This window comes from Orcinus orca, chromosome 14, assembly GCF_937001465.1.
Source record: "Orcinus orca chromosome 14, mOrcOrc1.1, whole genome shotgun sequence".
Taxonomy (NCBI): Eukaryota; Metazoa; Chordata; class Mammalia; order Artiodactyla; family Delphinidae; genus Orcinus; species Orcinus orca.
In genome coordinates, this window is record NC_064572.1 from 30,657,222 (window position 1) to 30,681,762 (window position 24,541).

The 24,541-nt window shown below is 38.0% G+C and overlaps 1 long non-coding RNA gene and 1 other non-coding gene across 2 annotated transcripts; one reads left to right on the forward strand and one right to left on the reverse strand.

Moving 5' to 3' along the window:
• The first annotated feature begins 24 nt into the window (after positions 1 to 24).
• On the forward strand, positions 25 to 10,159 carry LOC125961115 (uncharacterized). Its single transcript, XR_007471440.1, has 2 exons — positions 25 to 161; positions 8,308 to 10,159. It is a non-coding gene; the product is annotated as an uncharacterized LOC125961115 (long non-coding RNA).
• LOC117202573 (U6 spliceosomal RNA) lies at positions 6,998 to 7,102 on the reverse strand. The gene has a single exon (XR_004485026.1). It is a non-coding gene; the product is annotated as a U6 spliceosomal RNA (small nuclear RNA).
• Positions 10,160 to 24,541: the final 14,382 nt, after the last annotated feature.

The following is a 24,541-nucleotide window of genomic DNA, read 5'->3' on the forward strand; positions in this document are numbered from 1 at the left end:
CTCTCTGGCCGTTTCTCTGGCGTTCGTCTCTCCCCGCCCCCGACACACAAGGGGTACAGGAGTCTTTTAAAGAGATTTATTGTGCCTGCTGCCACCTTGTTGGTACCCTTTTACGTGTTGGCTAAGCAGAAAGGAGTCAGTGAAAAGGAAATTGGACCACAGTAAGTTGGGAATTGTTCTTTTCGAACTGCATCTATGAGATTTAGGCGTCTGACAAAATTTGCCTATTTCTTGACCTTGAAGTTTTTTCCAATTTAGAAACCGCCTCACCGCTTCCTCTACTGTGAGGTTTCTCAAATGTTCTCTTTGCAAACTAATGTTATTGGAGAGTTTAGTCAGTAAGCTGTTAGGAGCATGTTTTTCTCTGATGTTGTTATCCGAACTGAGGCTCCAGAGGGGTCTTCTCTTCTGCTGTGGAAATAGAATGACAATATTTTGATAATGATATGACAGAACTTTTAAATAAAAATTTCTTCAAGAATTTACTTAGAGCTGTAGAAAAGCTGCAACCATGGAAACAAAAGGAGGCAGACAGAACTATCACTGGGTTAAGTTGTGAAGTAAGCAGAACAACTATTCTCCATTTCTTCTCAAAGGACCGTCCCTCCCCACTACCCTAAGAACGACAAATTATTGTGTTCATGGCACTGCTGCTAGCACTTTACAGGCAACCCAATGTTTCTTTACAACCACCCTGTCGGTGGAAACTTTTTTTCCATTGCAGGTAGGGAAGCAGGTGAAGACCCTTAAGTGACTCAAAAAATGCTGGAGCTGGTAAAGACCTAATCGAAAGGTCACCAAGGACATCTTAAGCAGTTTTCTTCAATCTGCTGTCCTCTGAATCTACTTGCCACAGGAGTTAGGAATCTGCTGATTTGCTTCTCAGCTATCAAAATGTGCCTTTTCTGTGTTACTTTCCATTTAGAACCTGTTCTCTGCTAAATGATAAATCTGATAAAGACATCCTTCCAGGTTTACTAGCAGGCACTTAGCACGGTATCCTTCTCAGGCAGCATGTCCATTCACGCTAATGATGGGAATTTCAAGTTGTGTCATAGATTACTCTCCAGAACTCTGGGGGCTCCTGGAATCTTAACTCGTAGCTCAGTCAAGTGTGTCTCAGAATAAGAAAAAGAAAGTTATCAATAATATTTATATATATATAAGTTATAAATGTTGAACAAAGATCAATTTTTAATACTTGGTGAAATTCAATACTGATTTCGGTCAAAATTTGTCTGTATAAAACTAAATAACCAGTTCAGCTAATTATTAAGTAACCTGTAAAAACATAAATCGCTGGTCTCAAACTCTTTGGTCTCAGGACCCCTTTACACTATTAAAAATTATTAAGGACCCCAAACAACTTTTGTTTATGTATGTATAACTATCAATACTTATCGTGTTTTAGAAATTAGAACTGGAAATTTTTATTTTTTATTTTTTTTCGGTACGCTGGCCTCTCACTGCTATGGCCTCTCCCGTTGCGGAGCACAGGCTCCGGACGCGCAGGCTCAGCGGCCATGGCTCACGGGCCCAGCCGCTCCGCGGCATGTGGGATCTTCCCGGACCGGGGCACGAACCCGTGTCCCCTGCATCGGCAGGCGGAATCTCAACCACTGCGCCACCATTGAAGCCCAATTTTTAATTTTTTTAGTCATTAAAAATAAGCCCATTATATGTTAACATAAACAACATATTTGTTAATAATAGCTATATATTTTCAAAAATATAAGTGAAGCATGGTTTTACATTCTTGTTAATTTCTTAATGTCTAGCTTATAGAAGACAGATGATTCTCATATTTTTCTTCATTAATATGCTTCAATATCACTCATCACGTAGCCTCTGGGAAACTCCACTGTACACTCAGAGAATGAAAATGATAAAGGCAAATAACAGCTTCTTATTATTAGGAAAAAAGTCTTGACCTTATAGATCACCAGAAAGGATTTCAGGGAACCCCTGGAGTCCATGGACCATATTTTGAGAACCTCTGTTTTAAACCATACAAATGTTAGTTACTTTTTTTTTTTAAACCATTTGTCATCAAGTGGAACATTTAGTGGAAAGAGGAACAAGACAGAGATAATTTACAGAATAAACCAATCTTGTAAACGGGAGTATTCTTTCTTCATTTATCAGGAGCATAGAGTAAGTTAGCAGAATTAAGGTTCATAACTGAACACAACTACATTCTGCATTAGAAATCAGTCCACCAATCCAATACTGTCTTTCAGCTTGCTATGCAAGGAGGTTCCTGTCACATGAATATATAATATCACTAAAGTGGGTTTATATCCCCTGCACAAACTAATATTAAGACTCAAATAAAATTTGAAGTTAAAATTATTTTCTTAAGCATATATTGAATGTCTACTATATGCAAGGCTCATAATAGGTGCTGAGCTTATAAAAATTTATAAGCACAGTTCCTGCCCTCAGGCAACTTATGTATATATAATGAGACTTACACCCTGGAATAAATGTATTTTCTGCCACGTTCAGTAGTTCCCAAATCAGCTTTATGATCAACTGTCTCAGAATTATCTGGGGAGATTTTAAAGATACATATTCTTAGAGTAAGAGATATGATGTTTAAGTGCACCAGGGTGATGCTCAGGAATTTGGATTTTTAAAAAGTGACCCGAGTATTCCCATATAATGATGGGTTTGGGAATGAATACAAAGTACATGCAACAGAGAAATGGACTTGGTCTTTGTCCCTAGTACTGTCACACATAAAATGTGATCTCTTTATTTCATCTTCAATATTTCAAAAGTATATCATTGTTCAAAGACCCGTGTTATCAACAGAGTACATATTTAATTTCAGTTAAAATAGAAATTGATGTACTTATTTCAAACATTTTATAGTTCATCTGCCTTTATCACATAAAAATAATGTGAGATGTTACCACAGCAGTTTGCAGCACAAGAAGCAAAACATCTTTTGCAACAAGAATCTGATGACAAAAAGTGTTATTTTATAGAGCTTTGATTCAATTTCTTTAATTTCTTTAAAATGAATTCAGTGAGATGTCCCATGTTTCATTACACTTATCTTCAGGATTCCACAGATTAGCTTATAGTATTTCAAAACCTATGCAATCTTCCATCATAAATTTCTTTTGAGAATATATTATATTCAAGCAACTATTGAGAGACTTATGATCCATAGTTGCTATTGCAATCTGTGTTCTTTGCTAATATTGTAGCCAGAATCATATTCAAGTAAATATGAAAAAATTTAAAAATAAGCTTAATGTTTCCTGTCTTCATAACACAAAGGAAAAAAAGGAAATAACTAAATCAGCCGTAAATATGATGATTTATAAAAATTGATGTATATTCATCTCGATCTTATGATTGAAAATAACTTCAAAATTAAAGACTCCCTACACAGATCTTGATTTCTAAATAACTTTCCCCATGACAAGGAATCAAAGCTTCTTGAAGAAATAGCTGATTTCAGGGCTAGAGCAGGAAGGTACAAGATGATCTGGAATATCTTGTTGGGCCAGAAATAAGAAAGTGCTCAGAAAATAAAATGGGGGCATGCCAACAGCAACCAGCTTGAAGGACCTCTCACTGGGGAAATCTGGGGTAACTAGAGTATGAAAATAAGAACAGTAATGAATTATGATCTATTGAATAAAATAAGAATTCATTCATATATTCTAATGAGAGAGAGAAAGAGAGGGAGATGGGGGAAAAGGAAAGCTGTTCTCTAAAGAAAATGCCCACTGATAAATACAGAGAGAGTGGTGGAGTTGGAAAATCACCATTTTGCAACTATCATAGAAAAGATTGGTTTGGAAAACATCATCAATGGATTCTAAATCTAGGGGGAAATTTTGATAAGCAGTATACTTTCAGATCTTCAAAGTATCTCTCCACAGATTGTATATTTGTTAAAAGGGGGAAAAAGTAACTATACAGTGGAGAAACTAGGCAACACTTTGATCAGTGACCATATGCCTCCTGATGTGATACCCTGAGAAAGATATAATATCACTTGAATCTAATCGTGAGGAAACATCAACCAAACCCATATTGAAGAACATTCTATTAAATAACTGTCGTGAGGGGGACTTCCATGGTGGTCCAGTGGTAAAGAATCCGCCTTCCAATGCAGGGGACGCGGGTTCTATCCCTGGTCGTGGAGCTAAGATCCCACATGCCACGGGGAAACTAAGCCCGCACGCCACAACTTTGGAGCTCGCATGTCTCAATGAGAGAGCCAGTGTGCTGCAAACTACAGAGCCCATGCGCCCTGGAGCCCACAGGCCACAACTAGAGAGAGAAAACCCTCTGCAGGCCACAACTAGAGAGAAGCCTGCGCACCACAACAAAAGATCCCACATGCTGCAACTAAGACCCGACACAGCCAAGAAAATAAATAAATTAAATAAATAAATAACTGTCATGAAAGACCCCCCCCCCTCCAAAATGCTGAGGAACTGTTACATATAAAAGGGACTAAAGAGACTTGGCAAAGTCGATACGTGATCTAAACTGGAACTTGTACCACAGCAGGGGAAATACTATAAAAGATTTATTGAAACAGTTGACACAATTGGAATATGGACCATAGATTAGAAAAAAGTAGCTCCCACATTTGATAACTATGTGGTGATTATATAAAGTAATATATATATTTATAGTAAATACACACCGAGGTATGAAGAGGTAAGGAGGCATAATACATGCAATCTATTCTCAAATTGTTCAGAAAAAGTAAATGAAAATATCTAGAGAGAATGCAAATGCAGCAAAATGTTAAAAGTTGGTGAACTTGAATAAATAATATTCAGGAGTTCTCTCTCCTATTCTTGCAATCTTTCTGTAAGTTTAAATTGTTTTTAAAAAGAAAAAAGTTAAGGGCTCTCCAATTTCTCTCTCTTAGACTTCATTCCAAAATGGGCTAGAACATTCATCATGAACCTTTTAATTTATTTAGTTTTTTTATTTCCACTATTATTGCTAGTCAGGTGGTAATTATCTTTTATAATTTTAGTTGATTATATACTACCAGTAAGAAGGAAAGCAACTGACATTACAAAAGGCAAAAACAATTCCTTTTTTAATTAAATAGTATATTTTTATTGAACCCAACATATCCAAAATATCACTTCAACATGTAATCAACATAAAATATTATTAATGAGATATCTTACAGTCTTTTCTTTTTTGATAACATGTCTTTGAAATCAGTGTGTATTTTATACTTATTTTATACTCACATTTTGATTTGGATTTTTTTTTTTTTTTTTTTTTTTTGGGCCGCACTGCATGGCTTGTGAGAATCTTAGTTCCCCAGCCAGGGATTGAACCCCGGGCCATGGCAGTGAAAGAGCTGAGTCCTAACTGTTAGCACTGTTAACACTGACTGAAACCGCCCACCCTGGCCAGGCAAGATAGTAGCCACTTGCATGCATTATCTTAGAACAGGGGATCCTGGTAAGGAATGTGGAACTAACAAGTTATCACCAACTGGAAGAATTCGGGAAAGGTCAAAAGGAGAGAGGGGACACCAGTCCATGCACCCTACCAACCTCCCAGTATCCTTCTTGCTGGAATCCATGTTGGCTGAGCAATGTGCACACCACCAGGAAGGACCCTGAGTCAGAAGGATTGGCCAAGGACTTCTCTGGTGGTTCAGTGGCTAAGACTCTGCACTCCCAATGCAGGAGGTCTGGGTTCAATCCCTGGTCAGGGAACTAGATCCCACATGCCACAACTGAAGATCCCACATGCCACAACTAAATATCTCACGTGCCACAGCTAAGACTTGGTGCAGCCAAATAAATATTAGAAGAAAAAAAAAAAGAATGATTGGCTAGAGACAACCCTGAAACTAACTCCATCACCATAAAACCTGAGACTGTGAGCCATGTGGCAGAGCAGTTCTGGGTTCCCTTACCCTCCTGCTCTCCACCCGGGTGCCCCTTCCCAATAAAGTCTCTTGCTTTGTCAGCATGTGTGTCTCCTCAGACAATTCATTTCCAAGTGTTAGAAAAGAGCCCATTCTCGGGCCCTGGAAGGGGTCCCCTTTCCTGCAACATAACCTGGAATGCCAGGGAATTCCCCATGGATTTTTTATTTTAATTGAAGTGTAGTTGACTAACAATGTTGTGTTAGTTTCAGGTATACAGCAAAGTGATTCAGTTATACATATATATCTATATATATATATATTCTTTTTTCAATTATAGGTTATTATAAGATATTGAGTATAGTTCCCTGTGCTATATGGTAGGTCCTTCTTGTTTATCTATTTTATATATAGTAGTGTGTATATATTAATCCCAAACTCCTAATTTATCCCTTCCCCCCAAGTACATCTCAGTTTGGACTGGCCACATTTCAAGAGCTCAGTAGCCACATATGGCTAAATGACAGCATTTGACAGCACAGGGCTAGGGAAAAAGATGCAGTCAAGGGGACTTTCTAAACACAATAGTAAATACAGTCACAGATTATGTTCAGGATCACTCAACTGGTGGAGTTTGGACTGGAGCCTCCAGTTACCGTCCAACCCCAGACCTGTTCATTCTGCCACACGTAAGAGACTTTGCCCACTTCAGTGGCCTCATGGCTGGCTGGCCTCAAACAACCAAACTTAATATATCCAAAACAAAATTCATCCTCTTACCACAAATACCTCCTCCTGCTCTCCCATTTTCTATTTCAGTTGATGGCACCATTATCTACCTGTTCACTCAAGTCATCTTCATTACATCTTTGAGCAAAAGAGCACCTTATCTAGAAGATAATTTAAAATCCAAATGCTTATCAAAAAATGCACCCTCCACTCCACCCCAACTAACTGAGCTAGTTCAGGCCACTTTCCTCTCTCACATGGGTCTCAAGAACTTTTTTTTCCCCCAGTTTTATTGAGATATAATTGACATACATCACTGTATAAGTTTAAGGTGTACAGCATAAGGTTTGATATAGATACAATAAAAAGCTGAAAAAGAAAAATTTCCTTAAAAATATGAACCCCTTCACAAATTTTCATGGCATCCTTGTGTGGAGGCCATGCTAATCTGTATCACTCCATTTTAATGTTCTGCCCAAACCCGCACTGGTTGGCTGGTTCCCTTACTACTTCATAAGGCCCTTCATGGCTCTCCATCCCCTACTTAACAAAGGCCATGATCTTTTTTATGTAGCACAGAATTTCCTCCAGGGTCTGATCTTTCCTTATCTCTTTAACAATGCTCAGTTGTTTACCTTTCCTAGTCCTTGAACAAGTTCAAGTTCTCTCACCTCCTCTGAGCCTGCTATTCTTTTGTAAAAATAGCCATCCTAATCTCTCAAAAAGTTGAAATGAAACAAAAAAGTTGCCCTGAGGTTTAAAAGAAATATACTTTAAACAATACACAATCAAGGGCTTACTGTACCCATCACTCCTTTTTATCTATATCTATCTACCTAGATATTTATTGAATACTTACTAAGTGCTAGGCACTTTGCGGGACACAAGACAGAGGGAATACAGAAAAATAGATTGAATAACGTGATCTTTACCTTCCCCAAGCTCATTACAATATAGTTTCTCAACCACTACCTTTAAGGACTAGATAATCTCTAATGTTAAGAGCAAATCAGGGGGTCCCCAGAAGTTCAGACCGGGCTGCCCCCCCAGGCACCACCACATCCCAGCACCTCTCAAAAAATTCCTAAGCCCAGTTGCAGGAAAATTTTATATTTGCAACTAAAATTTGATTCTAGATGTTTTAAGAAATTAACTAATTGAGATAATTGTTTAGATGAATCAAGGTTAAACAAAGGAGAAAACACAAAGTTGGTACACTTATTCCAGTTTCCTTAAATTATTTTAGAAAATTAATTTTTCAACTTCCTATAGGCATCATCAAAAGTTTCCTCTAAAATAATTGGTAAACTGGGGGTGGGGTGGGGTGGGGTGTCCTATTTTTTAGTTTTAGTCTGTCCCATAATTCTTAATTACTTTCTAATTACAAACATATGCATGCCCTTAAATTCAAACAATTGAGAAGTGTGTGAGACAAAAAAATATAAGTCCTTCTCTATACTCTGATGTTACCCACAAAGATAAAACCGCTGTTAAGTTTTTCCATGCTTCTATCAATGTGTCTATCTGTGTGTGTAGACAGTTTTTTTAAAAATGAGAATCATTTTGCACAATTTGTTAATTTCTTATTTAACAAGCAAGTCTTTTTAAATTTAATTTTTAGTTTATCAAAGCTATGCATATATAGTTTTTTATAAGTAGTATAAAAATCAAATAATTTGACTACTAAAAATCGTTTCTAGGGCTTCTCTGGTGGCGCAGTGGTTGAGAGTCCGCCTGCCGATGCAGGGGACGCGGGTTCGTGCCCCGGTCCGGGAGGATCCCACATGCCGCGGAGCATCTGGGCCCGTGAGCCATGGCCGCTGAGCCTGCGCGTCCGGAGCCTGTGCTCCGCAACGGGAGAGGCCACAACGGTGAGAGGCCCGCGTACCGAAAAAAAAAAAAAAAAAAAAAAAATCGTTTCTAATCATTTATAACACATTCACATGGTTTAAAATTTAAAAAGTACAGTGGTATATGCTATGAAAAATCTCTCTTCCACCTCAGTCCCTGAGACACCCAAATCTACTCATGGCAACAAATGACATTAATTTTTATACATCCTTCATGCGTGTACAAATATATACACACCCACATACCCTTTGAAGACCTTTTTATATATAAAGGGCTTCCTCAGTTTTTTATATAGCTATGTGGTATTACATTGTATAGACATGCCTTTATTTAATCAGTCACCTGATTTGTTTAGTCAGACCTTTAGAGTGTTTCTAATTCTTCCTCTAAAAATAATCTGCTAAGAGTAACCTCAAATATACATTATTTTGCTGATATGTGGGTAATCTATGGAATAAATTCCTAAAAGTGGAGTTGTGGGTCAAATTTTTCACAGGTTAGGTTTTCTGGGAAGCAGATTCTGGGACAGAAATTTAGAGTTCAAGGTGTTTGTTTATTAAGGAGTGCCCTTGGGTTCAACATCTGCGGAAGGGAGAAGGAGGAAGTGGGATTGAGCAGAAGGAGAAGTTGAGCTTTGAAGGTGCCCCATGCAGCCTCAGCCAAACCCCACAGGGGAGCTGTGGAGCTGAAATGACCTACCAGAATTGGCCCACATTGGGTGGAAAAGGCTTTTATACCCCTTCCTCCATCAGTGGGCTGCCCCAAGAAGGCACTGACTTTAGATGGGGCAACTCTTTGCAGCCGAGGCAAAACTTGCAAGGGCTGACAGTTGAAGATTGTCAGCTGACAGATCTTCCGGCAGCTGGGACAAGACCTTCCTTGAAAGGGGATATCTGGGAGGCTCATCTCCATGTCCAACCGAAAAGGGTATGTGACTTTGGTAGATTTTGCCAAATTGCCATACCAATTTATACTTCCACCAGCAACATATGAGAATGGCTGTTTACCCATATCCTCCCCAACACAGAATTTTATCAAACTTCTGGATCTTTGCCAATCTGATTAGGTGAAACATGATGTCTTGGTATAGGTCTAATTTTCTTTTCTTTTATTCTGAGGGAAGTTCAACTTCTTTTTGTCCTTTTTTTTTCTTTCCTTTGAACTATCTGTTTATATCCTTTGCATATTTTCCTACTGGGATAATTTTTTTTTTTAAGTAATTTGTAGGAACTCTTAGTGTTAAAGAAATTAGCCATACTCTCGCCACATACCCTCCCAATATAACCATATGTCAATAATATTTGATTAAATTAACATTTTGTGTTTCCATCATTATGACCTTTCCTTTCTTATATCATTTCTGGTTTGTTTGGGTTTTTTTTTAAGATGTTGGGAGTAGGAGTTTATTAATTAATTTATTTATTTTTGCTGTGTTGGGTCTTCGTTTCTGTGCGAGGGCTTTCTCTAGTTGTGGCAAGCGGGGGCCACTCTTCATCGCGGTGCACGGACCTCTCACTATCACGGCCTCTCTTGTTGCGGAGGACAGGCTCCAGACGCGCAGGCTCAGTAGTTGTGGCTCACGGGCCTAGTTGCTCCACGGCATGTGGGATCTTCCCAGACCAGGGCTCGAACCCGTGTCCCCTGCATTAGCAGACAGATTCTCAACCACTGCGCCACCAGGGAAGCCCCATTTCTGTTTTTCCTATAGTTAATACTTTACTCATTTCTTAACTTTGCTTAGTTTTGTATGTGTCTATCACTAATTCCTCTTTCATCCCTTCCACGATGTACCACTGTAGTGTGTGCTACCAACATCTCTTGCCTGAATTATTGGGATAATTGCTTCTTTATTAGGCAATTACTAGGCAATCCAATTGCCTCCTTATTATAGTAAGTCCCCTACATACGAGCCTTCAAGTTGTGGACTTTCAAAGATGTGAACATGCGAACGTTTATTCAAGAGGTTGGATAGAATTGAATCCAGCAAGGAACTGGAACCTGTGCCGTCAACGTCAGGCGTGAGGGATATTGCAGCTTGCCCTCTGTCTCCTGTTGCTGATGATCCCTCAGCTCTACCATCTCCCACCTCCTCTCCCTCCTCCAGTCAGTAACTCTTCTTGCCTGTTCACTTGATGCCAGCCCCTGTATGCCAGCTGTTATACTGTACTGCTGTACTTTTCAATGCACTGTACTGTAAGATTAAAAATGTTTTCTTTATTTTTTGTGCTTGTTTTTTTATGTATTATTTGTGTGAAAAGTATTATAAACCTATTACCGTACAGTACTACATAGCTGATTGTGTTTGTTGGGTACCTAGGCTAACTTTGTTGGACTTATGAACAAATTAGACTTGTGAACTCGCTCTTGGAACAGAACTCATTCGTATGTAGGGGACTTACTGTATCTCCCTGTTTCCACCCTTATCTGCCTATAGTCTATTCTCCCAAAGCAGCCAGAGTGATCCTTTTAAAATGTAAGCCAATCATTTCACTCCTACAATGGCTCTCCATTTCCCTCAGAGAAAAGCCATTTTCTTCAGTGATCTGCAAGGCCATGCATGACACATCCCCCACCACGTACCTCTCTGACCTCATTTTCTACTACTGCTCTGGCATCTCTCCCCCTCATGTTTCTTCACCTCCACTGGCAGTTCCCTCTGCCTAGAAGGTTCTTCTGCCAGATAGCCACATGACTAATTCCCTATTTCCAATCCTTTCCAGTACAATTCTTGGGTCTTACCTGAAGCGGCACTTTACAGTGAGGTTTATTCTCACCATCGTATTTTAAATTGTCATATACACGCTACCCCCCTCCCCACCTAGAGCAATTTTAATCTTCCTTACCCTGCTTTACTTTTTCTTTTTTAATAACATTTACTGCCTTCTAATATAGAATTTATTCTTTATTATGTTTATTATCTTACTCCCTGTGCTAGAATGAAAGCTCCATGAGGATAGTGTTTGTGGGTCAAGGTGAATATTCAATAAATATTTATTGTGAATTAATATCTTTTTTCTTTATATGTTCCAACTCATCAGAAAAGCTATTTTTGTGCGTCTTGGAACCCCCTGTCTTTACCTTTTGTTTTGTTGGCCTCCTGTACATCTGTTATTCATGAACTTGCTTCATTTTCAATTTGAGAATCCCCTTCACCTCTCTGCTGTGGTAGATCTCCTAGTACCTAGACCCTTGTCTTCTTTATTGCTTTTCTCCCTCTTTTTCATGAGCATTTCCTTTTTCTTAGTTTATTCTTTCTTTTTGGTGGTAGCTTTCTAAGAAAGAACGCAAAGCTTCTGAGATTTTATATGTCAGGAATTGTCTTTCATCTGGCTGTAAGCTTAATTGATAGCATGACTAGGTATAGAACTCTAAATTAGAAACAATTTTCCTTGAAGATTTTTGAGACATTATACCACTCTCTTCTAGCTTCCAGTGTTGGTCCCAAGAAGTGAGATGAAACTTTAGTTCTTGATCTTTCATATGTTTTTTCTCTCTGAAAGTTCTTGGGTCTCCTTTTTTCCCCAGTGCATGATATGTCATGTTGTGGGCCTTTTTCTTATTTAATCTGCTGGCCACTCAGTAGGTCCTTTATCAGGAGACTTGAGTCCTTTAGTTCTAATAAACTTTGATTTGTTTCTTTGATAATTCCTCCTGTCTGTTTTCTCTATTCTCTCTAGAACTTCTTCAGGTGTGGGATCTCTTTTCAAAAAACACTCAGCAGATTGGTGTCTAGATTCTATTTATTAGACATAATTTGCACAATAGTACAGAAAGAGAACTGAAAGAAACAACATAATCCAGGATTTAATAACACATTAAATCCTCATCAAGAGACAGAATCAGTAGGCTATCACTTTCTAAGAATAGCTGAGCTAAAGGTGTCTCTTGCGCCAAACAGGAAGTCATCTCCCCTTTCAAGTCTCTCCAGATATCCTAAAACCTAGAATAGTACCTAGCACATTGTGGGAAATTGGTAAATATTAATTGAATGAATAGATGTCCTTCACAAGTATTTGCACTTAAGTACATTCATTAGATAATAGAAAATAAACACTGCACACATACACCAAGCAGCATTATCTCTGGAGAGTCCCTAATTTTTATCCCTTAAAACATTTAAAATAATGAAGATCTAATATTTACATTTTTTATCACATTTACTTCTCTATCAACCTGGAGTCACAATTCACATTCACTCTGGAGTAAAGGGAGATATTTTGCTACAATACAAAAGTATCATTTTTGGTATTTCAAAATTTCAATATCATTTTGATGTTTGACATTGTCAAAAATTGAGTATACAGGTTTTTTTTTAATTTTGTTGTTGGCTGCACTGGGTCTTTGTTGCTGTGCACGGGCTTCCTCTAGTTGCGGTAAGCCGGGGCTACACTTCGTCGCCGTGCGTGGGCTTCTCATTGTGGTGGCTTTTCTTCTTTGCAGAACATGGGCTCTAGGCATGCGGGCTTTAGTAGTTGCAGCATGCAGGCTCAGTAGTTGCGGCACCCGGGCCCCAGAGTGCGCAGGCTTCACTAATTGTGGCGCGCGGGCTCAGTAGCTGTGGCTTGAGGGCTCTAGAGCACAGGTTGAGTAGTTGTGGCGTTGGGCTTAGTTGCTCCGTGGCATGTAGGATCTTCCCAGACCAGGGATCAAACCCGTGTCCCCTGCATTGGCAGGCATATTCTTAACCACTGGACCGCCAGGGAAGTCCTAAAGTTTTTTTATTAAGTGCTGGATATTTTCCAAGTTGAGGGGCTTAGAAATAAGCCAAGAAACTATGATACTGTTCCTTTTTCCCCAAATCAAACTTCCTTTCATTTTTCTTCATGGATATCATATGATTTTGTCACATGATGAGGAAAAAAGCCAAGTGACTATGACTTTATTTTTTCTTTTAGGAAATCAAGACAAATACCCTCAAGGAATCCACAGCTTTCCCAGCATGGTATAGAATGGTATTTGAGACACAAGGTAGGTGAATTAGGTCCAGTATCAGTTGGCTTTGAGGATGCCCAGGGTTTGCCGTTTCCATTTTTGTTTGCTTTGCACTATAAAATATGAATAAACCGTGAACTATGATTGACCTCTCTTTCTTTTACTTTCTGTTTTTACTTCTGCTGATATGCCTTACTCAATGGCATGTAGAAATACAGGTCCTTAATATCTCATAGCCACCCTTAAGAGCTAAGAACAAGTGGGAGGGTAGAACTTGATTCTCAATGGAGAAGAATTCTGCTTTACATAATCACACCACCCCAAAACTAGAAAATAGTGCTTAAATGATGGATAGATACACCTTCTAAGATCAAACCCAGGAGATATTCTGATTGCGAATAAAGACCTTAAAACCATTCAGTAATTTACATGTATATTTGCATTAACATTATTTTTACGTTAAAGTATGTATTCTAATATTAAGCCATCTATTTGTCTATATAGTTTTCCAAGAAATTGTTTATTATACTTGCTATAAACAGTTGTGAGTTTCACCCAGGGGGCTAAATTCTTATGTAACGTGTGTCAATTTGAATCCTTGGAGAAGCAGGCAGCAAGATGAAATCTGATGTATAAGGGATTCATTGGGGAGAATGCTTATGAAAGACAAAGGGGAAAGGAGAAGGGGCATATAGGGAGAGTGAGGCAGGTCTAACACCTGTAACAGGAGAGAGGGAAGGAAGGATTGTGTGGGAAGAGCCTCAAACCATAGAGCAATTCTGAGAAAATCTCACCCAGGCCAATGGGAAGTCCCTGAGCTGAAGTTGCCAGTTAAAGGAATCCCGCTTTGTGTAGGAATGGACTGGTTCTTACACCCTGCTGTGCTCATTGGCTGGGAGTAGCCTAGAGGAGGTATGGCCTGACCCAAAAGCATGAGAGCCAAAAGTGTATCAATTGTCAATCAGCTAGGCTCCCTGCAGCAGAATCTCTTAAAGGGAGATCTGGGTGTGGTACCTCAGTGGCTACCACAGTAAACCTCTTGTTCTGCACAAATCCATTTCTTCATGTATGTTTGGGAAGTAGATTTGCCATGGTTCCTGTGGGCTTATTTTCCTAAGGGGAAACCTAGAAAAGGAAGATTAGTGGGACAAGCTACAGTCTCCCACAACAGCAGTTAATCTCAGGTCACAACTAGTGTTCATCATTTCCCTCCTTCACTATCCGTTCTAAGTTTCTCTTGCTCCCAGCTATTACCTCCACGGGTCATTAGCATGAATCAGGTAAGTGTAGTATATTCAACAGAGTATATGTCCCAATTTTAGGAATGTACTTTCCAGTAATATGTTCATGAGGTAGACAATGTGAAAAGTTCCTTCAAGAACTATCCAAGGACCCCATCTTACATGTGTGTTTAAAAATTTGGATCATGCCCTCTTAATTTCTTTTTTTTTTAATTAATTAATTAATTTATTTGTTTTCGGCTGCCTTGGGTCTTCGTTGCTGCATGCAGGCTTTCTCTAGTTGTGGTGAGTAGGGGCTACTCTTCATTGTGGTGCGTGGGCTTCTCATTGTGGAGACTTCTCTTATTGCGAAGCACGGGCTCTAGGCATGTGGGCTTCAGTAGTTGTGGTGTGTGGGCTCAGTAGTTGTGGCTCACAGGCTTACTTGCTCTGCAGCATGTGGGATCTTCCTGGACCAGGGATCAAACCTGTGTCCCTTGCATTGGTTGGCAGATTTTTAACCACTGCACCACCAGGGAAGTCCTGGATCATGCCCTCTTAATTTCTAAACAATTGTGGTGTCTATATTAGTGAGGAAAATAAAGTAGATAGTGAAACACGGGGAATATGAAGAGACCACTGTTTTATTGGAAACCCTTTTTGATTGATTACTAGATATTTATTCTTTTTCAATGGTTCTAATATTATATAATATATTTCACTATTAGAAAATTAAATTTGCTCTACACAGGTAGATTGTACAGTATTTGGTTGAAGGGAAACAAGTGACATGCCATACCTTTGTAGAAGGGTTATATTCTTTTATATTTTTATTACTAATTCTCTTTAATAATTCTGTGTATTTATAGTACTGAAGTCCCTTAGGCCACTTTCTTTAATTCTCTGGGTCTCAATTCCTCAGCCATAATCTATTATGGTATTTGTCACTACATCATGCAAATTAAATAAGAATAGTATTTATTATAATTAAGTTTTAAAACATCTGTGAGGACTAATTGTTAATACCAGTTAAGTGCCTGGAATATTTTGGCTCAAAACAAATATACTATAGTCATTTTCTTTTTTAGGCAACTTAACAATTATCCTTGCAACATGTTTTTGGTCAGTCTTCATAAATGGCAGAAATTACTTAGAGGAAGATGAAAGCCACAGCTTTTGACTAGCAGTATAAGACATTTTCTTTGTACTTTTGTGCAAATAATTTAAAAATTAAAAGTAATTGGAATTTCTCACGCATATCACATGGGTATATTAGAATCATTAACATTTAGAACCATTAAAATCTATGCAAGATAAATTGTTCAGTATTTCAAAAGTAACCAAGTACCTGAGAAAGGGAAGTTCTTTTTTATAGGAGAATTCTAGCTAATACTTACAGGAGAAATCATAGAATTTTAAATTATGCAGCTCCTAATGAAATAATGGACCTAGGCCATGATAACCAATAGATGCTAAAACCATTAAGAGGAAGGTTGAGTGGAGAACTTTATGATGGATCCATCTACCTGAAAACACTTGAATCTACTGGTCAAAATGAACATCATTAAAAGTAAGACAGCCTTGGTATCCTGGTTGGGATCCTGGAACAGGAAAAGTGCATTCAGTAAAAAACTGAAGAAATCTCAATACTACTGAACTGAGCTTGGAATCTGTTGGCCCACCACACAGCAAAACCAACCTACTGACATCAGGTTGTGGTGAAGGAAATTATGGCATTGTTTGCAGGATGCCAAGCAAGGAGAAGGGGCAGCTAATGCTCAAAAGACCGGAACCCCCAAATGGCTTTCAAGGAAGTGTTTTTAAAGGCAATATATGAGGTGAGGATTGCAGCTCATGGACTTTCTTCTGACTGGTTGGTGGTGAAATAACATGGTGATATTTTGGGAATCTTAATAATCATCCCTGGGATTTCCCTGGTGGTGCAGTGGTTAAGAGTCCACCTGCCAATGCAGGGGATACAGGCTCGAGCCCTGGCCCAGGAAGATCCCACATGCCGTGGAGCAACTAAGCCCGTGCACCACAACTACTGAGCCTGAGCTCTAGAGCCAGCAAGCCACAACTACTGAGCCCACGTGCTGTAACTACTGAAGCCCATGCACCTAGAGCATGTGCCCCACAACAAGAGAAGCCACAACAATGAGGAGCCCGCGCACCGCAACAAAGAGTAGCCCCTGCTCACCGCAACTAGAGAAAGCCCATGCACAGCAATGAAGACCCAACGCAGCCCCAAAAAATCAATCAATCAATAAATTTTTTTAAAAAAGAAAAAAGAATCCATCTGACAATGCAGGGGACACGGGTTCAAGCCCTGGTCCAGGAAGATCCCACATGTCGCGGAGCAGCAAAGCCTGTGCGCCACAACTACTGAGCCTGCGCTCTAGAGCCTGTGAGCCATAACTACTGAGCCTGCATGCCACAACTACTGAAGCCTCCACGCCTAGAGCCCATGCTCTGCAACAAGAGAAGCCACTGCAATGAGAAGCCTGCGCACCGCAATGAAGAGTAGCCCCCACTCGCCACAACTAGAGAAAGCCCACATGCAGCAATGAAGACCCAACACAGCCAAAAATAAATAAAATAAAATAAAAATAAATTTTTAAAAAAACTTAATTTCTTTCTAAGCTAAAGCATTTAGTCAGCAATACTAACCATTTATTGTTGTGAATCCAACCCTTGCTTGTCCTATTTCTCCACAAGCACGTTAAATATTTCTCTTCCAAGGGACTACTTCTTGACCAGAGGCTAGAAAACCACCCCTTTTTTCCCCTTGCTTACCATCATTATGCCCTAGGTAGGAAGAGTTTCTCAATGAGCAGTAATGAACACAACTCCACAGCCTAGATAAGGCTTTATTTCTGAGTAGCAGTTAAAGTACAGCCACATCCCTTGGGAAGCTGCCTCCATGTCTCCTGAATTAGTTTAGGGATGGGAAATCAGAGCTCAAAATACTTGCTCTAGCTAAGTCACATTAAAAAAATAGTACTTTGCTGTGTTTTAATTTTTTAATTTAAAAAGTGATATATGCACATTAACATTTTTTAAACAGTACTGCAAGGTACAAAATAAAAATAAAGATATTTCCATTTCTTGATTTATCAACTTTCAACAATATATATTGGTTGCTAATTATGAAAGATACAAAATTTAGCACTCTTAAATTACTTCTCGCTTTTCCTTATTTTCTCTCCCTTCAGTTTTAGTTGTTTTTTTCCAGTAGTTGGCTTTATAACTTTGTTTATTTATTTATTTATTTATTTATAAATATCTTTATTGGAGTATAATTGCTTTACAATGTTGTGTTACTTTCTGCTGTGCAGCAAAGTGAATCAGCTATATGCATACATATATCCCCATATCCCCTCTCTCTGGAGCCTCCCTCCCACCCTCCCTATCCCACCCATCTGGGTTGTCACAAAGCATTGAGCTGATCTCCCTGTGCTATGCGGCAGCTTCCCCTTGCCATCCATTTTACATTTGGTAGTGTATATATGTCAGTGCTACTCTCTCACTTTTTCCCATCTTCCCCTTCCCACACCCCCATGTCCTCAAGTCCGTTTTCTACATCTGTGTCTTTATTCCTGCCCTGCCACTAGGTTCACCAGTACTGTTTTTCTAGATTCCATAAATGTGCGTTAGCATACGGTATTTGCTTTTCTCTTTCTGACTTACTTCACTCTGTATGACAGACTCTAGGTCCATTCACCTCATTACAAATAACTCAATTTCATTCCTTTTTATGACTGAGTAATATTCCATTGTATATATGTGCCACATCTTCTTTATCCATTCATCTGTTGATGGACATTTAGGTTGCTTTCATGTCCTGGCTATTGTAAATAGTGCTGCAATGAACATTGGGGTGCATGTATCTTTTTGAATTATGGTTTTCTCAGGGTATATGCCCAGTAGTGGGATTGCTGGGTCATATTGTAGTTCTATTTTTAGTTTTTTAAGGAACCTCCATACTTTTCTCCATAGGGGCTGTATCAATTTACATTCCCACCAACAGTGCAGCAGGGCTACCTTTTCTCCACACCCTCTTCAGTATTTATTGTTTGTAGAGTTTTTGTTGATGGACATTCTTACTGGTGTGAGGTGATACCTCATTGTGATTTTGATTTGCATTTCTCTAATGATTAGTGATGTTGAGCATCTTTTCATGTATTTGTTGGCAATCTTATGTCTACTTTGGAGAAATGTCTATTTAGGTCTTCTGCCCATTTTTGGATTGGGTTGTTTGTTTTTTTGATATTTACCAACATGAACTGCTTGTATATTTTGGAGATTAATCCTTTGTCAGTTGCTTCGTTTGCAAATATTTTCTCCCATTTTGAGGGTTATCTTTTCATCTTCTTTATGGTTTCCTTTGCTCTGCAAAATCTTTTAAGTTTCCTTAGGTCCCATTTGTTTATTTTTTATTTTATTTCCATTACTCTAGGAGGTTGGTCAAAAAAGATCTTGCTGTGATGTATGTCATAGAGTGTTCTGCCTATGTTTTCCTCTAAGAGTTTTATAGTTTCTGGCCTAAAATTTAGGTCTTTAATCCATTTTGAGTTTATTTTTGTGTATGGTGCTAGGAAGTGTTCTAATTTCATTCTTTTACATGTAGCTGTCCAGTTTTCCCAGCACCACTTATTGAAGAGGCTGTCTTTCTCCATTGTGTATTCTTGCCTCCTTTTTCAAAGATAAGGTGACCATATGTGTGTGGGTTTATCTCTGGGATTTCTATCTATAACTTTAAATTAGTTCTTTCTTTCTTAATCTCTCAATTCTGGTTTGAAAAATATTTCATTTCACCAGGCTAATGTTTTGTGGGATTGCCATCAATGTCTAGAACAAGACAGGTGCATTATCTAGTGCATTTAAAATACAGCCAATAATTCTATGGAGTTGAAAACTATCAGCATTCTTTAACTAATGGAGCATTTAGTATCAAACTAATAAAAAATTAGCAATAGAAATTATAGAATTTCTAGATTTTGAGAAAAAAATATTTTACAACCCTTGTTATAAACTCAGACTCTATGAAATATGAAATCTCATTTATATGAAAATGAATTTTAAAAATTTACCCCAGAATTTATCACCATTTTTATATCTCCTCAACAATTCACTTTTATTAGAGGAGGTAGAATTATTGTAATTCAGCTAGATTAAGTCCCTCTTTATAAATAAATAGTTCTAATTAAATTTTCAAAATAAGAACTTACAGTAATAGTATCAACAACTTTAATTTTGAATAGTACATAGTACTGCTTATCCGATATCAGGGTGCATTTGCTAAGCTCTTTGTCATGTGATAACCATAAAAAGTACCAATTTAGATCCTATGGGATAACATCTAAATTAAGATGAAGCAATAGAAATACAAGTGATTATCTAAGAAGGATCCCCAACCACTTCTTGTTCTTTTATCTACAGGAAAAAAATTCTCCCACAAGAGAGAGTTAGGGGAAGATTAGCCCAAAAGAAAATGAAAACCCTGAACTTTCTACACAGATAAAGATGCAAAATAGATGTACTGTGTGCTATCAATCATTACACCTTTGCAATAGGTCAAAAGGCTGTTCTAAGTAAAATAAGATAAAAAGAGAAAAGCAAAAGTGGGAAATGATCCTCAGTCAATGTTTATATACTGGTTAAATCAGAAACAATATTCCAGAAAGAAATTACTTTTACCTGGTGTGGAGTACTTTATAGTATAAATTCTTATTTTGCTGAGAATTGTATTTAGGATGAAGGAGAATAATAGTTGTATCTATCTCAAATTTTGCAAATAGTTACAGTCCTAATACTATATCCTGAAAATTTCAGATCTCCTTTGTTTCCCTGTAAAAGCATATTTTGCAGTGCAAGCATGAAAATGCCACCAACTGTTAGTTTTCTAAAAATAAAGTTCAGTCTTTAATCCTGCAAAGATTTTATACATTAGTACTAACTGGAGACTGAAGTATCCACCTGAATTCTGTCAAGAATGTTGGTAGGCCAAGGGGAAAGGCACTCTGAGTTGGCATTTGAAGCAGAGCTAGGTTGTTATCTCTGCTAGTTTTTAACCTCTCTGAGCCTCAGTTTCCTCCTCTGATAGTGAGGATATAATATTATCTGCCATCCTACTTCTCTGGGGAATTTTGAGGATCAGAATGAGATAATGTATCTGAAAATGCATTATCATCTATAAAACAGTATATGAGTATTTATTATTACCTCAATAGATATTCATGGAGAACCTAATATAAGAATAACATATTAAGTAATATGAAAGCAGAGGAAAAGAAATGGATCTTGTCCTCAAGAAGAAAGAGACACCCTGCAACAATAACAACTAGGAGGAGGGAGAAGGGAAGAAGAGAAAGGGAAGGGGAGGAGGTGGAGGACAAAGGAGAAAGAGACATGACCAACATATTTTATTGTTTTGCTCAGAGCCATATTTGATAGTGTCTTTTGGTCTTCAATACAGGGGTCCTAGAAAAGTAAAAAGGTTTTGCCATAACTTCTCAATGTTCTTCCCTCTACTTTCATGGTGATCATAGTTAATATTTTATTTTATTGTATTTATTATTTTTTAACTAATTTTTATTGGAGTATGGTTGCCTTACAATGTTCTGTTAGCCTCCACTGCACAACAAAATGAATCAGCCATACACATACAGATATCCCCTCCCTTTTGGACTTCCCTCCCATTTAGGTTACCACAGTGCAAAGTTAATATTTTAAAGAAAGGTTAAATGTGTGAATTATTTTATTTAATCCTCACAAAACCCCTCAAGGCAGGTATTATTAATCTTCTTTTATGAATTAGGGAATCAAAGCTCAACATGTTTAAAGTTATTGGTCCAAAGGCCCACACCCGGATCTTCTGACTCCAGGTCCAGTGCTTTGAATTTCCATTTACTGAAGCAATTTCTTCTAACATCTGGTCTTCCAGAAAAATATTATTCCTAATCCTACCTGAAAATTGACAGTTGTGTAATAGCCCAAACTGAAAACAAGCCAAATGTTCACCACTGCATGAATGGACAACCACAAAAGACCCTGAATAGCAAAGCCATCTTGAGAAAGTAAAACAAAGTTGGAGGCATCATGCTTCCTGATTTCAAACTATATTACAAAGCTATAGTAATCAAAACAGTATGATATTGGCATAAAAACAGACACAAAGATCTTTGGAACAGAATAGAGAGCCCAGAAATAAACCAGAAATAAACACATATATGGTCAATTAATTTATGAAAGAGGAGCCAAGAATACACAATGGGGAAAGGACTGTCTCTTCAATAAATAGTGCTGGGAAAATTGGACAGCCACACACTGGATCACTAGCTTATACCACAAAAATTAACTCAAAATGGATTAGAGACTTGAATGTAAGACGTGAAACCATAAAAATCCTAGAAGAAAACAGGCAATAAGCCCCTTGACAGTAGTCTAGGTGATTGTTTGTACGGATTTGACATGAAAAGCAAAGGTAACAAAAGTAAAAATAAACAAGTGATACTACATCAAACAAAAAACTTCTGCATGGCAAAGGAAACCATCAGCAAAACGAAAAGGCAACGTACTGAATGGGAGAAAATATTTGCAAATTGTTTATCTAAAGGGTCAATATCCAAAATATATAAAGAACTCATACAACTCAATAGCAAAAAAAAAAGAACAATCTAATTTTAAAATGGTTAGAGGATCTGAACAGACTTTTTTCCAAAGAAGACATACAAATGACCAACAGACACATGAAAGGATGCCCAGCATCACTAATTATTATGGAAATTCAAATCAAAACCACAGTGAGGTATCACCTCATACCTATTAGAATGGCTGTTATTAAAAAGATGAATAACAAGTGTTGGCAGAGATATAGAGAAGTGAGAAGCCTTGTGCACTGTTACCAATAATGTGAAACCACTGTGAAAAACCACTGTGAAAAACAGTATGGAGGTTCCTCAAAAAATTAAAAATAGAACTACCATACAATCCAGCAATTCCACTTCTGGGTATTCTTTAAGAAAGTAAAAGCACTAATTTGAAAAGATATTTGCAACCCCATGTTCATTGCCGCATTATATACAATAGCTAAGATGTGGAAACAACCTAAATGTTCATCAATGGATGAATGGATAAACAAAATATGGCAATTATGTTATTCAGCCATAGAAAAGTGAAATCTTGCCATTTGCAACAACATGGATAGACCTTGAGGGCATTTTGCTAAGTGAAATAAGTCAGACAGAGAAAGACAAATACCACATGATCTCATAGACTCAGAGAACAGTTGGAGGGTGCCAGAGGCAGCAGGTGGGAGGAATGAAATGGGTGAAAGGAGTCAAAAGGTACAAACTTCCAGTTATAAAATAAGTGAGTCATGGGGATGTAATGTACAGCATTGTGACTATAGTTAATATGGTATTATATATTTGAAAGTTGCTAACAGAGTAAATCTTAAAAGTCCTCATCACAGAAGAAAACTCTGTAACTATGTATGGTGATGGATGTTAACTAAACTTATTGTGGTGCCAGTTTTACATGTTCAAATATCAAATCATTTTGTTGTACACCTGAAACTAATATAATGTTGCATGTCAATTATACCTCAAGTTTTAAAAATACATGAATGGGGCTTCCCTGGTGGCGCAGTGGTTGAGAATCTGCCTGCCAATGCAGGGGACACGGGTTTGAGCCCTGGTCTGGGAGGATCCCACATGCCGCGGAGCAACTAGCCCCATGAGCCACAATTACTGAGCCTGCACGTCTGGAGCCTGTGCTCCACAACGGGAGAGGCCGCGATAGTGAGAGGCCCACACACCGCGATGATGAGTGGCCCCCACTTGCCGCAACTAGAGAAAGCCCTCGCACAGAAACGAAGAGCTGACACAGCCATAAATAAATAAATAAAATTAAAAAAAAAAAAAAATACATGAATGGACAAATTGAGGTATAGCCATACAAGGAAAATAATTTAGCAATAATAAAGAACCATTGATTTGCACAACAACATAGTTGAATCTCAGAATAATTATACAGAGTGAAAAAAAGCAGATAAAAAGAATATATACGGTTTGATCCATTTATATAAAATTCTAGAAAATGCAAACTACTGTATAGTGACAAAGTAGATTCGTGATTGCTTGGGGATGTGAGTAGAGAGGGAGGGCAGGATTACAAAGAGGTACAAAGAAATTTTTGGAGTGGATGGAAATGTTGTTATTTTAACTGTGGTGATGAATACATGTATCTAAACTGATCAAATTGTACACTTTAAACATGATCAGTTTAGTGTATCAATAAATATATCAAGCTGGAGGAGGGAGACAATTAAAGAAAAATTTATTGTTTTAATTTCCTATAGAATGATCTGTGATTCTTCCGAAGAGCAGCCTACGTTGTCCATAATTCAAGAGTTCATTTAATTAGGTCAGTTTAATAATTTCTCAATTTGACTTGTAAGTGGTTTTTACAACACTGACACCTTTATTTTAAAATCTGGACACTGTACAAAAAGCTGAGGAGAGTGTTATGATTCTTTCTCAGTAGGTAGCCTACCTGTCTCCAATGTCTTTGCAGAATTTCTAAAAGGAATAAACTTTTCTCATTGTACCTAGCATTTTCTTAAGCTTTGGAGTTGCAAGAAATGGAGAATTACTCGTAGGCTATTTTAAAGAAAGGAAGTCTATTGTAAAGCTACACTTAGACTAAAACTGGAACTGGATTTCAAACTGGAAAGTCAGCAGGATCTGAGGCAACTCTAGGAATTAGCTGTCCTTTCAGTCTTTCTTGCGGGCAGCATGCTCTCTCTCTTTCTCTTTTTCTTTCTACATGTCTACTCTATTGTCTTCCCTCTACCCATTGTTTTATTCTCTCTTTTTATCTTGCTGTACCTAAAATATCTTCCATTTGCCCTTCTGGATCCACTCTT